The 18776-nt window shown below is 34.6% G+C and overlaps 1 long non-coding RNA gene and 1 pseudogene across 4 annotated transcripts in view; one reads left to right on the top strand and one right to left on the bottom strand.

The window, feature by feature from the left end:
- Positions 1-2312: 2312 nt before the first annotated feature.
- LOC138154805 (E3 ubiquitin-protein ligase RNF170-like) lies at positions 2313-3512 on the bottom strand (annotated as a pseudogene).
- A 10395-nt stretch (positions 3513-13907) lies between these two features.
- Positions 13908-18776, top strand: part of LOC138155515 (uncharacterized) — a 62854-nt gene continuing 57985 nt past the window's right edge. Inside the window, exon 1 of one of the 4 annotated variants that reach the window (XR_011166851.1) lies at positions 13908-15090. This is a non-coding gene — a long non-coding RNA (uncharacterized lncRNA). The remainder of the gene's footprint in view (positions 15091-18776) is intronic. The other 3 variants (XR_011166853.1, XR_011166850.1, XR_011166852.1) reach the window with 3 other exon arrangements.

Genomic DNA, 18776 nt, shown 5'->3' with positions numbered 1-18776 from the left:
GATACATACTAAGAATGTCCAGCTGGTTCAATAATAGAAACATTTATAAAAAGAATTGAACATGTTAATTGGAAGAACAACTAAATCATATAAATAAATTTGGCAAAAATATTTTGACCAAATCCATGAAAGCAACCATTCACTAAAAAACATGGGAGCCAGAATTATTTGTGATCATAATGTGCTGAGTTCTTCACAATAAGGTCATGAATAAAGAAGAGATGATCATTTTCCCATTACTATTCAATAGATGTTAGAAACAAAGCAACAACACAAGAAGAAAAATTGAAAGAAAAAGCATAGAGAAGATAAAATTTTTATTTTTTACACTTAATATGATGAGTTACTTAGATAATCCTAAAAGTTCCTTGGAAAATTTTGTTTGTTTGTTTTGAGATATGTTGCTTTTATTTGAAAGAGGAAATTACTTGCACATGTAAATTCAAAGCTTAAACTCAAGTATTATTTCTTCATAACAAGTACTATGAGGTAGATATTCACATAGTAATAGGTGATTCAAGTCACTTTTGCTGTCTTGTTGCAGTAATGAAGATTTGCCACTAAAATGCTAGAAATTGTGGTGGTTGTGATATCTGACCAATGGGCAGAGTTTGGGCAACTGATCAATTTATTATGTATGCCTGGGGGCACTCTGTGTCATCACTTTGATTTGTGTGATTTTTATCTTGATTCATGGGAGTTATTTTTTTTTCAATTTTCCAACACTGATTAAAAAGTGAAGTACTTAACTTGGTTGGAAGTTTAAATACATTAAATTTAAAATCTTTTTATATCCATCACCACAACTGAATGCAATGAACATAACGTCCATACATTTTTTAAAATTAATCCTTTTTAAACTTGATGTAGTTTCAAATATTACACTTTTTAAAATGCTACAAATTGTGATAAAATTACCTTTATCCATAATATTAAAATAAAAACAATGTTTATCAGAATTGTAATAGTGGATAGTTCCTTTTTTAAACAAGATAATTCAATTTTGTACCCCAAGCCAGATTTATTCTTGACTTAAATTCCAGAATCCCTCAGAGTTTAGTAAATGTATGTGTAGCAAAAATTCTTATAGATGCTGTTCTTCCCTTTTATGATGAGTCACTGTAGGAATTATGCTTTTATAAACTATAGGGAGGAAGTACCTAGTCCATTTTCTGCTTGAGACTCACAACTAAATTATCCCATAGAAATGAAGATTGTATTAAAACACTTCCAGAGCAATATTCCAGTATTTTGCTCCAAATGATAAATCCCCAAATCCTTCCTACCTAAACAAAATATGGTATAGTATGTCACCTTATATATCTCTTTTGCTCTGCTGTAGATATCAATAGCCAATTACTGTCCTCCAGCATAGAAAAAGCTGAAATAAGGGCATAATTATTTAAAGTCAGTACCAAGATGATGTCTGTATGTGAATGAATTACAAATAGGATTTTCTGATTGTTTTCCTCTTGATGCCAAGGACAGTATTACACACAGTAGGGGCTCAATAAATGTTCACCAATAAGGCTAATAGTTTTTATTATCTGTCATCATTGATATGTTAGTAACTAGCTGTCCCTTGATACTGTTATTGTGACAAACCTCATTAAAGAATTATTCCAGGTTAAGTCAGTTGAGGAATTTTAAGAGCACATATCAACTCTCAGGAAAAGAATTTTTTTTCTTACTCATTTTGTGATCTCATCAATGCATTAACACACCCCAGGCTTGAACTTAATGAAGCTGCAGGTTCTCTTCTGGTAGTGTTAATTAGTTGTTTATGATTCATCTACAAGTTTGGTACTCAATTCATGAGAATTGGCTTTATTCCTGTTAGATTCATCCAACTACCATGATTTAGCCGTTTCATTCAGCTTCCTGGATTCAGTTTTCCCCTTTTCAAATTTCTAAGATCAAGCTATAGATTTGAATATTACAATTAAGTGTTTTGGTTAAAAAGAAATGTATATGTTTTGTTTAATCAACAAACATTTATTGAGTGCTTACTATTTGTAAGGCATTGCACTAGGCTATGAAATTTGGAATTTATTAAAATTGTTTTATGTAAGCTAATGTATGAATTAAATGAATCCTGTGCAAGGTTAAAGTTCTTTTAGCTTTAGCTGATAAAAGTAGTTATGCTGGAACGGAAAAACAAAATTGTGTTGCAACTGCACCACACATAATAAATGCTAAAATATAATGACTTTTAAAATTTTATGTAACATTTTCTATAACAAGAAAATTGTCATTATAATATTTATATTTTATATAGGAATGTAGTAGATAAACAGCACATTTAATAATAACTTTCTACATAGCCATTTGGTTTCGTTTTGAGGGATAGGTAAAGTCAAAATATAAAAATATCCCTTTTCACTTAATCCTGCCCCCTATATTGACTTTTTCAGAAGATACTATTTTATATAGCTAGTTACTGAACAAACATTGCTTCGATAGTTATAAATCTAGCTTCAGTATCACAACCTCCAATACACTGATAGATACAGTTCCAGTTAGCAAAATTTCCTAAGATATTTTTGAACCTGCAAAATGATGTTCAAGTGTTTTGTTATGGTTCCCTTGAATGGTTGTCCACATAAGCTCAAGCAATATTCATTTATTTCATCTTTTTAGCCTTTGTGTTAATACTTCTCAATACATGATGGAGATGTATATAAGCAATAAAAAGATGACAAAGAAATCATCTAGAAAGCCTAGAATTCCAAACAGTCTTCAGGCACAAAATCCAAAGGCGATACCAGATAGAAAAAAGCTCCCAGTAAACAAGTAATATCCTGATGCGGAACATCCAGAAAAGGTCCCCAACTGAAAACATTTCCCTGAATGCATGTCTCAGTAACGAGGGCAGATCCATAATTCTTTCCACAATTGATCTGGGTTGTCCTGAGAATCTTCGATTATAGTCATTAATTTCTTGATGCAACTCTGAGACATTCTGAGTCTGATTATCTTCACCAAATATTGGTAAGAGTAAGGTAACTATTTGACTACAGATTGAACAACTAATGGCCCCAAACCATGAACCATATCACAAATATGCAATAATGCAGGTACCACAAAAAAAGATTTCCACAGTTTGTTTCCATAGCAAGAGAAGCCTGATGTAAACAGATTGGACAGGACATATCAATATAGAACTGCTGCCAAACAACAGCAGGTGCATCCTGATCTGTCTGAAGTTGTTCGCGAAGCACCCACACTAGCTCTTGGTTATCAGGGTGAATGCTTTGTTCTGCATTTCTTAAAAGTATAAATATCAGTGTAGCAATGAAAACTAAACTGATCACAACAGCCGCAAGGACTTGGTCACTTACTCCCTCTATAAATGAAACATCCAGTTTCAAATTCTGAATTCCAGATTGATGTTTGTCCATTCCAGTTCCACCACCTGGAGCGGCAGCCACCTGCCCACACCTCCTCCCAGTCCTAGAGGCTCCAGAGAATCAATGAAAAAGCCCAGGGAAGTGGCCCACTGAGCTCTACACCAAGGACGGCCATCAGGGGCGCGGGGACCGGGTCCCCATCACGCACCTCGGGCCGCCAATCCTTTGTGGGCCGGCCCAGGATGCACACATGGTCCAGCCTCCAGTTATCTCCACTCGGCACTACAGGGGCACAGGCCTGGGGAAATCCCGCACGATGTCCCGGGCCGAAGAGGCTCTGGCGCGACTCCCATGCAGGCGGGCGGCCAGGCCCCTTAAGGATCGTTCCTTGGAAAAATTAACAACTTTAGCTAAATTGAAGGATATACACTAAACCCACTTAATCGTAAGCATTTCAAAAATTAACAATAAAAACCCATCCGAAAGAGGTAGAAAGAGAAATTCCATTTAAACATTACAGATAGAAAAAAGTTCGCATTCTATATCCAAGAAACTCACTAGAAATATATTAACACAATTGCAAGATAAAAATAAAAACATATCTAAATAATTGGAGAAATATCATTGCTAAAGCACTTCAATTACATACTATAGTTTCTCTCCCTTCTTCATTTCTTCCTTTTTTTTCTAGTGAAATAATCAAAGTTGAAAAAACTATATTAAGCCCTTTCTTTTTTCTTTCTTCACTCCTTTTGCAATCTTAGAATACAGCAAGATTTCTAATACATATATTTCTTCTCTCCTTATTGAAATGGGAACATTTCACAAATATTTGGCTCCTTTCGAAAGTTCAGTCTTTCCAGAATTCTTGTCTCCTGTACTTGTGTTTCAAAAACCTGGCACAAATCCACATCTTGACTTCATATCTGGAATGTCTAGAATAGAATCATCTATTCTATTCAGCATTCATTTTTACTTCTAGAATTATTCTCAGTTTCAAAAAATAAATTATTTAGTTATAGTAAGCAATTACTTTTGTCTTTTAAAATACTGTGTTCCAAGACTTCCTAATATTTATGTAATTGCAACACAGGCTTGTATGATCCTGGCTGTCTTCTTTTAGTACTTGACATCTTTCCGGCTGCTTTCAGTAATTTTTCTTTAACCAAGAAGCTGTATTTTTTCTATGTTATACCTGGGTGCTTTTATTTTGAAATTTCTTGCTGGAAGTTATTCATTGATTCTTTATATTTTCACTATGCTCTTTAGTTCTAACATAACTGGAAAATTTTAGGTTGAAGAGAATGAATAGATAGTATAAGAAGTAAAAGAAAGATAAAGTTTTTAATTGAAAGTGATTGTCAGCTGTGTTAACTGTTAAAGAAAGATCCAGGATTGACACCAGAGAGAATCCAATGTAATTAATGACATGAAGGTCATTGGCTACCTCTAAGAAATCAATTAAAAACAACAACAGTAGATTGGAAGCCCTGTATCAACTGTTTTTTAAAAATATATTTTATTTATTTATGCATTTATTTATTAGCATTTTCCCCCAAATTTTCAGCTCCAAATTCTATCCCTCCCTCTGATTTTTCCCTCACCCATTCAGAAGGCAGGGAATATGATATTAATTATAATATTAATTATACCAAACACATTTCCTTATTAACCATGTTGTACAAAAAAATTAAAGAAATCAATAAAATACGTTCCATCCTATACAATACTCATCAGTCTCTTACTGTAGGTGGATAGCATTTTTTCATCATAAATTCTTTGGAATTATCATGGATCATTGTGCTGATAAGAGTAGAATATTTCACAGTTGGTCATTATTATAATATTGATGGTACTGTGTTAAATGTCTTCCTGGTTTTACTTTACCTCACTTTACATTAGTTCAAATAACTCTGTTTTTTTTCTGAAACCATCTCTTTCATAATTTTTGAATTCTTTTTGTCTTTATTAATTTGTTTATTTACATTTAGTTTACAAGATTCAGTTCCACAATCCATTTAATTTCAAATTTTCTCCCCTTCCCTCTCCTCCCTCCTTTCCCCCCATGGCAGCATGCAATCAAGTATAGGATCTGCAAATACTTTCACATTAGACATTAGTCATGTTATAAAGAAGGAATGTAACAGATAGAATGAACAAAGGGAAAGAGGAAACAAAACCAAACAAGAAAAAGAAAGAGAGCAGGTAATTTCTTTCAATCAGCATTCAAACTCTGTTCTTTCTAGTTCTTACTCTGAATGTAGACATCTCTTTCCATTATGAGTCTTTTGGAGGTGTCTTATGAGTCCAGTCTATCAAAGTTGGTCATCACACATATGTTGTGTCTGTAATTGTGTACAGATTTCTCCTGGTTCTGTTCTTCTCACTCAGCATCAGTTCATATAAGCCTCTTCAGGTAAATATGAAGTTCATCTGCTCCTCCTTTCTTCTAGCACAATAGTATTCCATTGCATTCATATACCACAACTTGTTTAGCTATTCCCCAATTGATGGGCATCCCCTTAACTTTGAATTCTTTGCCACCACAAAAAGAGCTGCTATAAATATTTTTGTACATATGGTTCTTCCTACCAATTCTATGATCTCTTTGGGATACAACCCCAGAAGTGGTATTGCTGGGTCAAAGTGTATGAAATGATTTATAGCCCTTTGGGCATAGATCTAGATTGCTCTCCAGAATGGTTAAATCAGTTCACAACTCCACCAACAATGCATTAGTGTTCCAATTTTTCCACATCCTCTCCATCATTTGTTATTTTCCTGTTTTGTCATCTTAGCCAAACTGACCAGTGAAATATGGTAACTCAGAGTTGTTTTTATTTTCATTTCTCTAATCAATAGTTATTTAGAGCATTTTTTTTCATATACTCATAGATATCTTTAATTTCTTCCTCTGAAAACTGCCTATTCATATTGTTTGACCATTTATCAATTGAAAAATGATTTGTATTCTTATAGATTTGACTCAATTCTCTGGATATTTTAGAAATGAGGCCTTTATCAGAGACATTGGTTAGAAAAATTCTTTCCAAAATTTCCACTTCCCTCTTAAACTTGGTTACATTGGCTTTGTTTGTACAGAAACTTTACAATTTAATGTAATCAAAATTATCCGTATTGCATTTTATAATGCCCCCTATTTCTCCTTTAGTCATAAAGTCTTCCCCTCTCCATAAATCAGACAGGTAAACTATTCCTTGCTTTCCCAGATTTCTTACCATATCAGCCTTTATACCTAGATCATGCACCCATTTAGATTTTATTTTGGTATATGGTGTAAAGGTAATACTCTATGCCCAGTTTCTGCCATACTATATACCCATTTTCCCAGCAGTTTTTGTCAAATAGGGAATTATAATCCCCAAAACTGGGGTCTTTGGGTTTATCAAACAGTAGATTGCTATAGTCATTGACTGCTGAGTCTCATGTAACCAATTCATTCCACTGATCCATTACTCTATTCTTCAGCCAGTACCAAGTAGGTTTGATGACTTCTGCTTTATAATGTAGATTAAAATCTGGTATGGCTAGGCCACATTCCCTAGCATTTCTTTTCATCAATTTCCTTGATATTCTGGACCTTCTGTTTTTCCAAATGAATTTTGTTATTATTTTTTCTAGCTCTGTAAAATATTTTTTGGTAGATTGATTGGTATGGCACTAAATATGTAATTTAATTTAGGTAAAATTGTCGTTTTTATTATATTGACTCAGCCATGAGCATTTGATGTTTTTCCAATTAGTTAGATCTGACTTTATTTATGTGAAAAGTGTTTTGTAGTTGTGTTCATATAGGTCCTAGGTTTGTTTTGGCAGGTAGATTCCCAAATATTTTATAATGTCTACAGTAACTTTAAATGGGACTTCTCTATCTCTTTCTGTTGGATTTTGTTAAAAATATATAGGAATGCTGAGGATTTCTATCAGTTTATTATATATCCTGCAACTTTGCCAAATATATTTATTATCTCAAGTAGTTTTTTACTTGATTCTCTAGGTTTCTCTAAGTATATCATCATATCATATGCAAAGAGTAATAGCTTAGTTTCTTCTTTGCCTAATTTGATTCCTTTCATTTCTTTTCTTCTCTAATTGCTACTGCTAACATTTCTAGTACCAGACTGAATAAGAGGGGTGATAGTGGACATCCTTGTTTCACACCGACCTTATTGGAAATGCTTCTATCTTATCCCCATTACATATAATACTTTCTGATGGCTTTAAATAGATGCTACCTCTTATTTTGAGTAATACTCCATTTATGCCTATACATGCTAGCATTTTTAATAGCAATGGATGTTGTATTTTGTCAAAAACCTTTTCTGCAACTATTGAAATAACCATGTGGTTTCTGCTAGTTTTATTGTTGATATGATCAATTATACTGGCGGCTTTCCTACTATTAAACCATCCTTGCCTTCCTGGAATAAATCCTACCTGATCAAAGTGTATTATTCTTGTGATAAGTTACTGTAGTCTTTTTGCTAATATTTTATTTATTTATTTTTTGCACCTATATTCATGAGGGAAATTGGTCTATAATTTTCTTTCTCTGTTTTATCTCTTCCTGATTAAGGTTTCAGTACCATATTTGTTTCATGAAAATAATTTGGCAGGACTCTTTCTTCACCAATTTTCCCAAATAGATTATAAAGTATTGGAATCAATTGTTGTTTAAATGTTTGATATAATTTGCCAATAAATCCATCTGACACAGGGATTTTTTCCTATGGAATTCACTGAGGCTTGCTTGATTTCTTTTTCTGAGATGGGATTATCTAAGTAATTTACTTCCTATTCAGTTAATCTGGATAACTTACATTTTTGTAAATATTAATGCATTTCACTAAGATTGCCAACTTTATATGCTTATAATTGAGCAAAATAATTCCTAATTATTGTTTTAATTTCCTCTTCATTGGAAGTAGATTCACCCTCTTCATTTTTGATATTCACAATTTGGTTTTCTTCTTCCTTTTTTATCATATAGATTAAATGTCTATCAATTTTATTAGTTTTTTCATAAAATAAGCTCTTAGTTGTATTTATTAATTCAATAGTTTTCTTAATTTCAATTTTATTAATCTCTCTTTGTGTTTTATTATTTCTATTTTAGAATTTAACTGGGGATTTCAATTTGTTCTTTTTCTAGTTTTTTCAGTTGTATGTCCAATTCAATCACCTTCATTTTCTCCAACTTATTCATGTATGCACTCAGGGATATAAAACTTCCCTAAGAATTGCATTTACTGCATCCCACAAGTTTTATTATTTTGTCTCATTATTGTCATTCTCTTTAATGAAGTTACTGATTGTTTCCATAATTTCTTGTTTGACCCACTCATTATTCAGGACAAAATTATTTAGTTCCCAATTAGTTTTAAGTCTATCCTTCCTTGGCTCTTTATTGAATATGATATTTTTTGCATTATGATCTGAGAAAGATGTATTTAATATTTCTGTCTTTTGGCACTGAATTGTGAGGTTTTTATGCCCTAGTAAGTGGTCAATTTTTGTGTATGTGTCATGTACTGCTGAGAAGAATGTATATTCCTTTTCATCCACATTCAGTTTTCTCCAGAGATCTATCATATCTAGCCTCTCTAAAATTCTATTTGCCTTCTTAACTCCTTTCTTGTTTATTTTGAGGTTAGATTTTTCAAGTTCAGAGAGGGGGATATTGAAGTCCCCCACGAGTATAGTTTTGCTATATATTTCTTCCTTTAATTCCTTTAACTTCTCCTCTAGGAATTTGGATGCTATACCACTTGATGCATATATGTTAAGTAATGATATTGCTTCATTCTCGATGGTGCCTTTTAGCAGATTACAATTTCCTTCCTTATCTCTTTTAATTAGATCTATTTTTACTTTTGCTTTATCTGAGATAAGGATTGCTACCCCTGCTTTTTTACTTTAGCTGAAGTATAATATAATCTACTCCAGCCTTTTATCTTTACCCTGTGCATATCCCCTTGTTTCAAATGTGTTTCCTGTAGACAGCACATTGTAGGATTATAGGTTTTAAACAATTCTACTATCCACCTACATTTTATGAGAGAATTCATCCCATTCACATTCACAGTTATGATTACTATCTGTGTCTTTCTCTCCATCATATTCACTCCCCTGTTTATGTTTCTTCCTTCTCCCTTCCCATCCTTAAGAGTTTTCCTTTTGACCACTGCCTCCATCAGTATTCCCTTCTGTGACACCCACCCCCTTTACCTACCTTTTCCCCTTATTACTATTTCCCTCCCTTCTAACCACCACCTCACTTACACCTCCTACTGCGTATAGGTCACAATGGATTTTTATAATTATCTGAGTATGTTATTCCCTCTTTTACTCCAACCCAATGAAAGTAAATTTCATACAGTGCTCCTTTCCCTCTATTATAATGTGTTTTTGTGATTTTTCACCTTGGAGTCTTAAACGTAACTGATTATGTTGATCTGTCTTTGAAGCAGAACCAACGAGGATAAATTTCATATGATGTTCATCTTCCTCCCTCTTTCCCCTCTACTATAGTATGTTTTTATGACTCTTTGTGTGACAATTTATCTTTTTCTGCCTAATCTTTTCCTTTTTTCCCATTACAATCCCTTTGAACCCCTTAATAATTGTTTTTTATCATCAGATTAGTTCATTTATACCCATGCCCTCTATCTATGTATATCCCCTTAAAGGTTGCAATAATCATATGCATTTCAGTATTGACAGGTATCAGCCTCTCATATAGGTTTATAAACAGTTTACTCTTATTGAATCCCAAGTAATGTGCTTGTGTGTGTGTGTGCGCGTGCATGTGTGTGTGAGTGTGTGTGTGTTTCCCTTGTTTACCTTTTTATTTCTGTCTTGAGTCTTGTAACTGGAGATCAAATTTTCCATTGAGCACTGGCTTTTTTCATCAGGAAACTCTGGAAGTCCCTTATTTCATTAAATGGCCATCTCCTTGCCTTGAAAGATCATATTCAGTTTTTTTTTAATTTTTATTTTATTTTCATTTTTCAAATGCTTTATTAACTTCTGATTTACATCATTCATTTCCACAAGATTTTGAGTTACAAATTTTCTCTCCGTTTTTCCTCTACCCATGGCCCCAAAATAGCGGTCCCACAGGATATCCCCTCCTCCAATCTGCTCTCTCCCATATTTTCTCCCATACCCCTTTCTAATTTTCCAGTAGGGCATGGTGAATCTTTATGCCCCAATGCCTGTATATCTTATTTCCCAATTATATGTAAAATAGTATTAACAATAGTGTATATATACATATATATGTATATATGTTTGTATATACATATGTGTGTGTGTGTGTGTGTGTGTGTGTGTGTGTGTGTGTGTGTATATATATATATATATATATATATATATATATATATATATATTTTAAACATTTGATTTTAAAATTGAATTCCAGGGGCGTCCAGGTAGCACAGCGAGTAAGAGCACCGGCTCCAGTGTTGGAATAACCTGGGGATCAAATCTGGGCTCCGATACTCAGCACCACACCCAGAAATAACTGGCCATATAACCTTGAGCAAATTACTTAACCCTGATTGCTTAAAAAAAACTGAATTCCAGATTCATTCCCTTCCTCCCTTGTCACCCACCCTTACTGGGAAGATAAGCAGTTCAGTATAGGTTGTACATGTGTGGCTAATGCAAAACAATAACATAGTAGATATATTGTAAAAGACTGACTATTTTTCCCTCACTTCTATCCCACCTCTCACTTGTTCTATTCTTTAGTTTGATCCCATCCCTTTTCAAAAGTGGGTGCTTCCAACATCCCTCTCCCCCAGCCTGACTTCCCTCTCATCCCCTTTGCCTCTACTCTCCTGTAGGGTGAGATATCCTATTTAGTATGTATTTCATTCCCTCCCCAAGCTGAATTCAATGGGAATAAGGTTGACCCATTCTCTTTTGCCTTCCTATTTTTCCCTGTCATTGTAACCATTTCCCCTTGCCTCTTCTATATGAGATAGTTTACACCATTCTCTATCTCTCCCCATCTACTCTCATTATATTCCTCTCTCACCTCTCAATTTCACATTTTAAGTATCATCCCTTTCTGTTAAATTTTTCCTGTGCCCTCTATGTCTAATTGTAAACATATATACACAAATTCACATATATATTCATATGCCCATATAACCTTATATATAGACATATACCTATAGATACATACACACATATATGTGCATATATATATATATATGTGTGTGTGTGTGTATGTGTGTATATATAATTCTATTCCCTTCAACTATTTTCATATTGAGAAAAGTTACATCAGTTACTATTATTGTTTTTCCATGTTGGAATGTGAATAGTTCAACTTTGATAAGTTCCTCATGATCTCTTTTCCCTGTTTACCTTCTCATGCTTCTCTGGCTTATTGTATCTGAGTGTTAAATTTTCTATTCAATTCTGGTTTTTCATCAAGAATGCTTGAAAGTCCTTTATTCCACTGAATTACCATATTTTCCCCTGAAACATGATACTCAGTTTTGCTGGGTAGGTGATTCTTGGTTTTAATCCCAGCTCCTTTGCCCTCCAGAATATCATATTCCAAGCCCTTTGATCCCTCAGTGTAGAAGCTGCCAGATCCTTGGTTATCCTGATTGTGTTTCCACAATATTCAAATTGTTTCTTCCTGGCTGCTTGTAATATTCCCTCCTTAATCTGGGAATTCTGGAACCTGGCTATAATATTCCTAGGAGTTTTCTTCTTGGGATCTTTTTCAGGAGGTGTTTGGTGGATTCTTTCAACCTCTATTTTGCCCTCTGATTCTAAAACATCAGGGCAGTTTTCTTTGAGAACTTCCTGGAGGATGATTTCTAGGTTCTTACTTTGATCATGGTTTTCAGGTAGTCCAATAATTTTAAAATTATCTCTCCTGGATCTATTTTCCAGGTCAGTGGTTTTTCCCATGAGATATTTCACATTGCCTTCTATTCTTTCATTTTTTGGCATCTGTTTAACATCTTGATTTCTCATGAAGTCATTAGCTTCCATTTGCTCCGATCTAATTCTGAAACAATGATTCCCCTCGGTGAGCTTTTGAGATTCTTTTTCCTTCTGGAAAATTTGGCCTTTTAAGGAATTCTTCTCCTCATTGCCTTTTTGAACCTCTTTTGTCATTTGAATTAGTCTGTTTTTTAAGGTGTTATTTTCCTCAGTCAGGCTGTTGACTCTCATTTCATAATTTTCTCACATCTTTCTCATTTCTCTTCCCAATTATTCCTCCACTTCCCTTATCTGCTTCTTAAGGTCCTCTATGGCCTGTAATCAGCTCATATTTTCCTTTGAAGCTTTTGGTGCAGGAGTTATGACTTCACTGTCTTCCTCCTGTTCCATGTTTTGCTCCTTTTTGTCCTCAAAATAGGAGTCTAATGTTGGAATCTTCTCTCTGCTTTTTTTCCTTTGTCTGGTCATGTTGCCCCTCGGTCACTTGACCCCTGAGCTTTTTGCCACAGTAGGACTCTTCCACCAAACAGGGGAGCTTTCATCCCAAATGCTGGGGTTTTCTCAGCTGCCAGAGGTATTAGATGGGTGCCCTCTCTGAGACTTCCACATTCTCTGGCAAGCTGGACAAACACCCCAGGATCTCCACCCTGGATCACAATCCAGATCTAAATAGCTTAAAGCAAGTGCAATTACCCCTCAGACTGGTCACTTGGTCCCCCTACACACTGCAGGCCAAGAACTGAAGCTGCCACGTGGGGGCAGCTGCACAGCCATGGCTCCTCAGCAGCTTCTCGCTCCTGGGGCAAAAGCAGAGGTCTCCCAACTACTGGGTCCCAAAGTCCACACTGCACTGTCCTCTCACTTTGTCCTTAGCATCTATGTATGGATAAATCTGGATTGCCACAGCTGCTGGTGATCTGGAGTCCCTCCAGCTGGTGGCTGGTCAGGCCCACCCTGGGGCTAAATCCTCGTGTAGGGCTGGGCTTGGCTCCCAGAGTCCTATGCCGGGAGATTCCTGCTGGCCTGCTGGGCTGTCCTCAGGGGGAGATTATCTTCCCTGTGTCATTTTGTGGGTTCTGTAGCTCCAAAGTTTGTTCAGAGTCACCTTTTACATGAATTGGCAAAGGTGGAAGCTGGAGCTGCACGAAGGACCTGCTTCTACTCTGCCATCTTGACTACCAGGACAGTTTTCTTTGACAATCTCTTGGAGGATGTTATTTAGGCTGCTTTTTTCATCATAGCTTTTGGAAAGACCAATAATTCTTAGGCTCTCTCTCCTGGATGTGTTCTCAAGGTCAGTTGTTTTTCCAGTGAGATATTTTATAATTTCTTTTAATTTTTCAATCTTTATGTTTTGTTTGATTGACTCTTGGTGCATCATAGAGTCCTTAGCTTCAATTCAACTGATTCTAATTTTTAGTGAATTTTTTTTCCTTGGTTAGTTTTTGAAACTAACTCGTTTTTCAGTTTTCATTTTTAGGGAGGTATTTTCTCCAGTTAGATTTTGAACCTTCCATCCCAGTTCACCAATTTTACTTTTTAAGGATTTGTTTTCTTCAGTGAGATTTTTTCCCCCTAATTTGCTTACTGTAGATTTAAATTTATCTTCTACCTCTCTAATTTGGTTTTTAAAATCTTTCTTGAGCTCCTCCAATAATTCTTTTGGGGTTTGTGACCAGTTCATATTTCCTTCTCTGGTCTCCAGTGTAAGTATAGAGTCCATGTTGTCCTCTGAATTTGGTTGTTCTTGCTCACTATAGAAGGTTCATATACATCTAGATTTCACAGATTCTTTTGTGCCCATTGTGATTGCTTATGTCCTGAATTTTCAGATCATATAGGTCTAGATTTCACAGATTTTTTCTTGCCCATTGTGATTGCTTATGTCCTGAATTTTCAGATCATATAGGTCTAGATTTCACAGATTCTTTCTTGCTCATTGTGATTGCTTATGTCCTGAATTTTCAGATCATATAGGTCTAGATTTCACAGATTCTTTCTTGCCCATTGTGATTGCCTATGTCCTGAATTTTTAGAGTGGATATCTGCTTCTTGGGTACAGATGTATTGTGCTTCTCAGGCTGGGAGGTAGGGGTTTGGTTGTTAACTTTGTATGCTGTAGTCTCTAAGTATCTAGACTGAGGCCAAGGCCAGGACTCTCAGTCTTTCCCCTGAGTTATCCTGATGTTCACAGAAAAATCTTTGGGAGAGAGGTGGTCTGGCTACTTCAGGTTTCCACCTCTGTGCCCCTGGACTATATAGCTCAGGCAGGCTCAGCAGCTGGAGGCAGGAAGAGGTAGTGTAGGTAGATTCTCCTGTTGGTACTGAAGTGCACCTGGGCTTATGCTGTTAGTGCTTGCTAGCTCCACACCCCTTGGATTCTGGAGCTTCTGACGGTTAGCTGAGGTGGGGCTTGTTGGGACTCCCACCCTTCACTTCACACTCCTCACTGCCTCAGTTACACCCTTTCTCAATGACTCCTAAGCCTGAGGCTATTTCCACTATTTCAGGATTTTACTCTGGGTAGGACATTTATCTCTGGGTTTTCTGGGTGAGGGAAGGGGAATCAGATCAGCTAAGGTTTATTCTACCTCCTGGAAGATCCAGGTATGTGATTTTAAACATCCAGGCTGTGGCTGGAAGCCCCAGGAGAAACTGCTGTCTCTGCTGCGGGCCCTTGCTTTCTTTTACCAAGCTCTGACCCCTCCTCTGTCCTGTGGTGAGATGGCTGCGAATCGCCTTTGGGGTGAGTGAATCCGATTGGCTGGGGCTCCTTCTCACTCTGCTGTAGTCTGCTCTCAGATCCATACTGGTGCAGCCCCTGAGTGCTCCATGCTCCCTCTGAGCAGACCAATGTGGGCACTTTCCTGGGTTGGGAATCTGCCAGGCTCCATCTCCCAATGGATTCTGTCACTCTAAAATTGATTCAGATGAACTTTTTAAAGTTGAGTGACTGGCTTCAAGGAGGAGCTTAGAAAAATTAATGCTTCTGTTCTGTCATCTTGGCTCTCCCTCTCCATCATCATTTCTTATAACATAATAGTACTTTATTGCAACTATACACCACAACTTGTTCAGTCATTTCCTGACTGATGGTCGTGCTCTTAATTTTCAGTTATTTGCCACCACAAAAAGAGGTGCTATAAATATATCTTTTTTATATATTGGTCCTTTTCCTTTGATTTCTTTGAGATACAGTCCTAGCAGTGGTATTCTGGATGAAAGGGTATTTTTAGTAGTATTGACCTTTGGATATAGCTTATAATTGTTCTCCAGATCTGTGTTCATTAATGTACCTATTTTTCCACAACCCCTCTAGCGTTTGTCATTTCTCTGTCCTGTCATGCTAGCCAATGTGATACATGTGAGACTATGGTACCTCAGAGCTGTCTTGCATTTCTCTAATTATTAGAGATTCAGAACTTTTTTTCATATGTATATTGATAACTTTGAGTTCAGAAAATTGTGTCTTTATATTATTTGACTATCATTGGGTTATGATTCTTATTTTTTTATAAGGAGCTCAGTGTTCATATTTGAGAATAAAAACTTTATCACAGAAAATTGCTCTAATTTTTTTCATTCTAATTTTGGCTATATTGATTTTGGGAGTTGTTGGTCTATGCCTAGTTTCTGCCAGATTACTTTCCAGTTTTCCCAGTACTGCTCATCAAATAATACATTCTTGCCCCTAAAACTTAGATCTTTAAGTTTTTCAAATTGTACCTCATTATGGTCATTTGTTTTTTGTGTATTTTATACCTAATCTGTCTTGTTGATCCACCAGTGTATTTTGTATACAATACCAGACTGTTTTTATGATTACCACTTTCTAGTATCATTTGAGATCTGATACTGAAAGGTAACTTTTCTTCATTTTAAAAAATTGATTTCCAATTTTCATCAAGTGTGTTCTTCCAAATGAATTTTGTTACTATTTTCCTGTCCTTACAAATTCATTCTTTGGTAGTTTGGTTGGCATAACACTGAGTAAATTTGTTAATTTAGTTAGAATTATAATTTCATTATATTTTCTTGACCAAACCATAAGCTCTCAGTATTTCTCTAATTGTTTAGGTCTGTCTTTGTTTGAAAAGAGTTTTCTAACCATATTCATGTAAGTCCTGTGTGTCTTGTAAAGTAAATTTCAAAACATTTTTATCCTGTATGTAGTCCTTTTACGTTGACTTTCTCTTGCTATCTCTTCCTTCAAGGTTTTGTTGGTAATATATGAAAATGCTGATTATTTACAATGATAACTTTATTGAAGTTGCTAATTGCTTTGCCTAGTTTTTTTTTTAGTTGATTTTCTTTGATTCTCTAAGTTTACCATCATCTGCTTAAAGTGATAGTTTTGTTTCTTCATTACTTGGTCTTCTTTCAACTTATTTTTCTTATTTCTATAGCTAGCATTTCTGGTACAATATTGAATAATAACAATGATAATGGACATACTGGCTGCACCTCTAAACTTTTTTGGAAATATTTTAGCCTATCTCCATTATAGTGTCTACTCTTGGCTTTAAATAGACACATCTTATTTTGAGAAAAGCTCCATTTATGTCTATACGTTCTATCAATTTCATAGGAATAGGAGATAAAAGCTTTTTCTGCATTCATTAATATAATCACGATTTTTGTTTTTGCTAATGACAAGGGAGTTTATGCTAATAATTTTCCCAACATAGAACCAGCTCTGCATTACTGGTACAAATCTTAAAGGTCCATAATATATGATCTTTGTGATATATTGCTAACATACACACACACAAATATAGAGAAATATACACACATATTGTGTGCATACATATTTAATTTTGCAACAGTATTTATTTTAAAATGTTTGTACACATTTTTTTCTGTTTTTACTTTCCTTGATTTAAGTATCAAAACTATATTTGTCCCATAGAACAAATGTGGTAGAAATCCTTTTCCTCTTTTTTTATTTTTCTTTAAATGTTTGATATAGTTTTATTGTAAATCTGTATGATTCTTTAGATTTTTCTTAGGGAGACCATATAGAAACATTTCAAATTCATTTACTAGCATAGGGTCATTTAAATATTATTTATCTTCTCTTAATTTGAGCAATTTATGCATTTTTGTGAATAGTCGTTCTTTTCATTATTATTGTCAGTTTAATGGCCGATACTTGAAAAATAGCACCTAATAATTGCTTTAATTTATCTTCATTTGTGGTATATTAACCCCTTTTTTCATTTTTGGAGCTGGCAATTTGATTTGTTTCTTGTTTTTAATCAAAGTGATCATCAGAATATCTATTATATTGGATTTTTTCTTAAAGCCATCTTCAACTTTTATTTGTAATCTCAATTTTTAACTTTCTTTTTTATTAATCCCTCTATTGTATTTCAGGATTTAATCCTGCATTTAATTAGGGATTTTTATTCTTTTTTTAGTTTTTTTTTAAAGTTTCATACTCAATTAATTGATCTGATCTTTCTATGTATGTGTGTGTGTGTGTGTGTGTGTGTGTGTGTGTGTGTGTATTCCCTGTAAGTACTGCTTTGGTTGTTTCCCACAAAATTTGATATGTTATCTTATTGTTGTTATACCCTTTAATGAAATTATTGTTTCGGTGATTTTTTTTATTTGAAGACTCGTTCTTTACAATTAGAGTGTTTAGTTTCCAATTAGTTTTTTATCTACTCCACCAATGGCCTTTATTGAACATAATTTTTATGACATTATGATCTAAAAAGGGTGAATTTTCGTGAGGTTTCTATGCCATTAATATATGGTTGATTTTTTTTGTGTGGAGGTTATATGTACATCTGAGAAGAATACATATATTTCTTTCAGTTTTCTCCAGAGGTCTAGCCTATCTAAGTTTCCTAACATTGTATTCATCTCCTTAACTTCATTTTTATATTTTATGGTTAGATTTATCTAGTTCTGAGAGGGGTTCATTTATGTCTCCCATGAATGAAATTTTACTGTCTATTTTCTTCTATACTTTATTTAACTTTTCCTTTAAGAATTTGCATGCTATATCATTTGGTGAATATTTGAACATTTCTTTATTTTATAGGGTCACTTTTAGTGCTAATGTTGCTTCTCTGATTATATTTGTTAGATTTATTTTGTGCTTTGGCTTTGACTAACATCATGATTTCTACTCTTTTTTTTAAACTCCAAATGAGCCATGATAGATTCTGTTTCAGCGCTTAACTTTGTGTCCATTTCTGTTCTTGTGAATGGAATATATTTGGAATCAGGTTTCTAATCTATTTTGCTATCTGCTTTTGTTTTATGAGTGACTTCAACCCATTCATATTTGCAGTTATGTGTGCTATTTGTGTATTTACTTTCATCCTTTCTTCTTCTTCTTCTTCCTCTTCTTCTTCTTCTTCTTCTTCTTCTTCTTCTTCTTCTTCTTCTTCTTCTTCTTCTTCTTCTTCTTCTTCTTCT

The sequence above is a fragment of the Petaurus breviceps genome, unplaced genomic scaffold (assembly GCF_028583685.1).
Source record: "Petaurus breviceps papuanus isolate PSGF00001 unplaced genomic scaffold, PetGlider_PUasm1.0 91133, whole genome shotgun sequence".
In the NCBI taxonomy this organism is placed as follows: Eukaryota; Metazoa; Chordata; class Mammalia; order Diprotodontia; family Petauridae; genus Petaurus; species Petaurus breviceps.
Note: the sequence above shows the minus strand (reverse complement) of the source record. Positions and strands in the feature narration are given on the sequence as shown.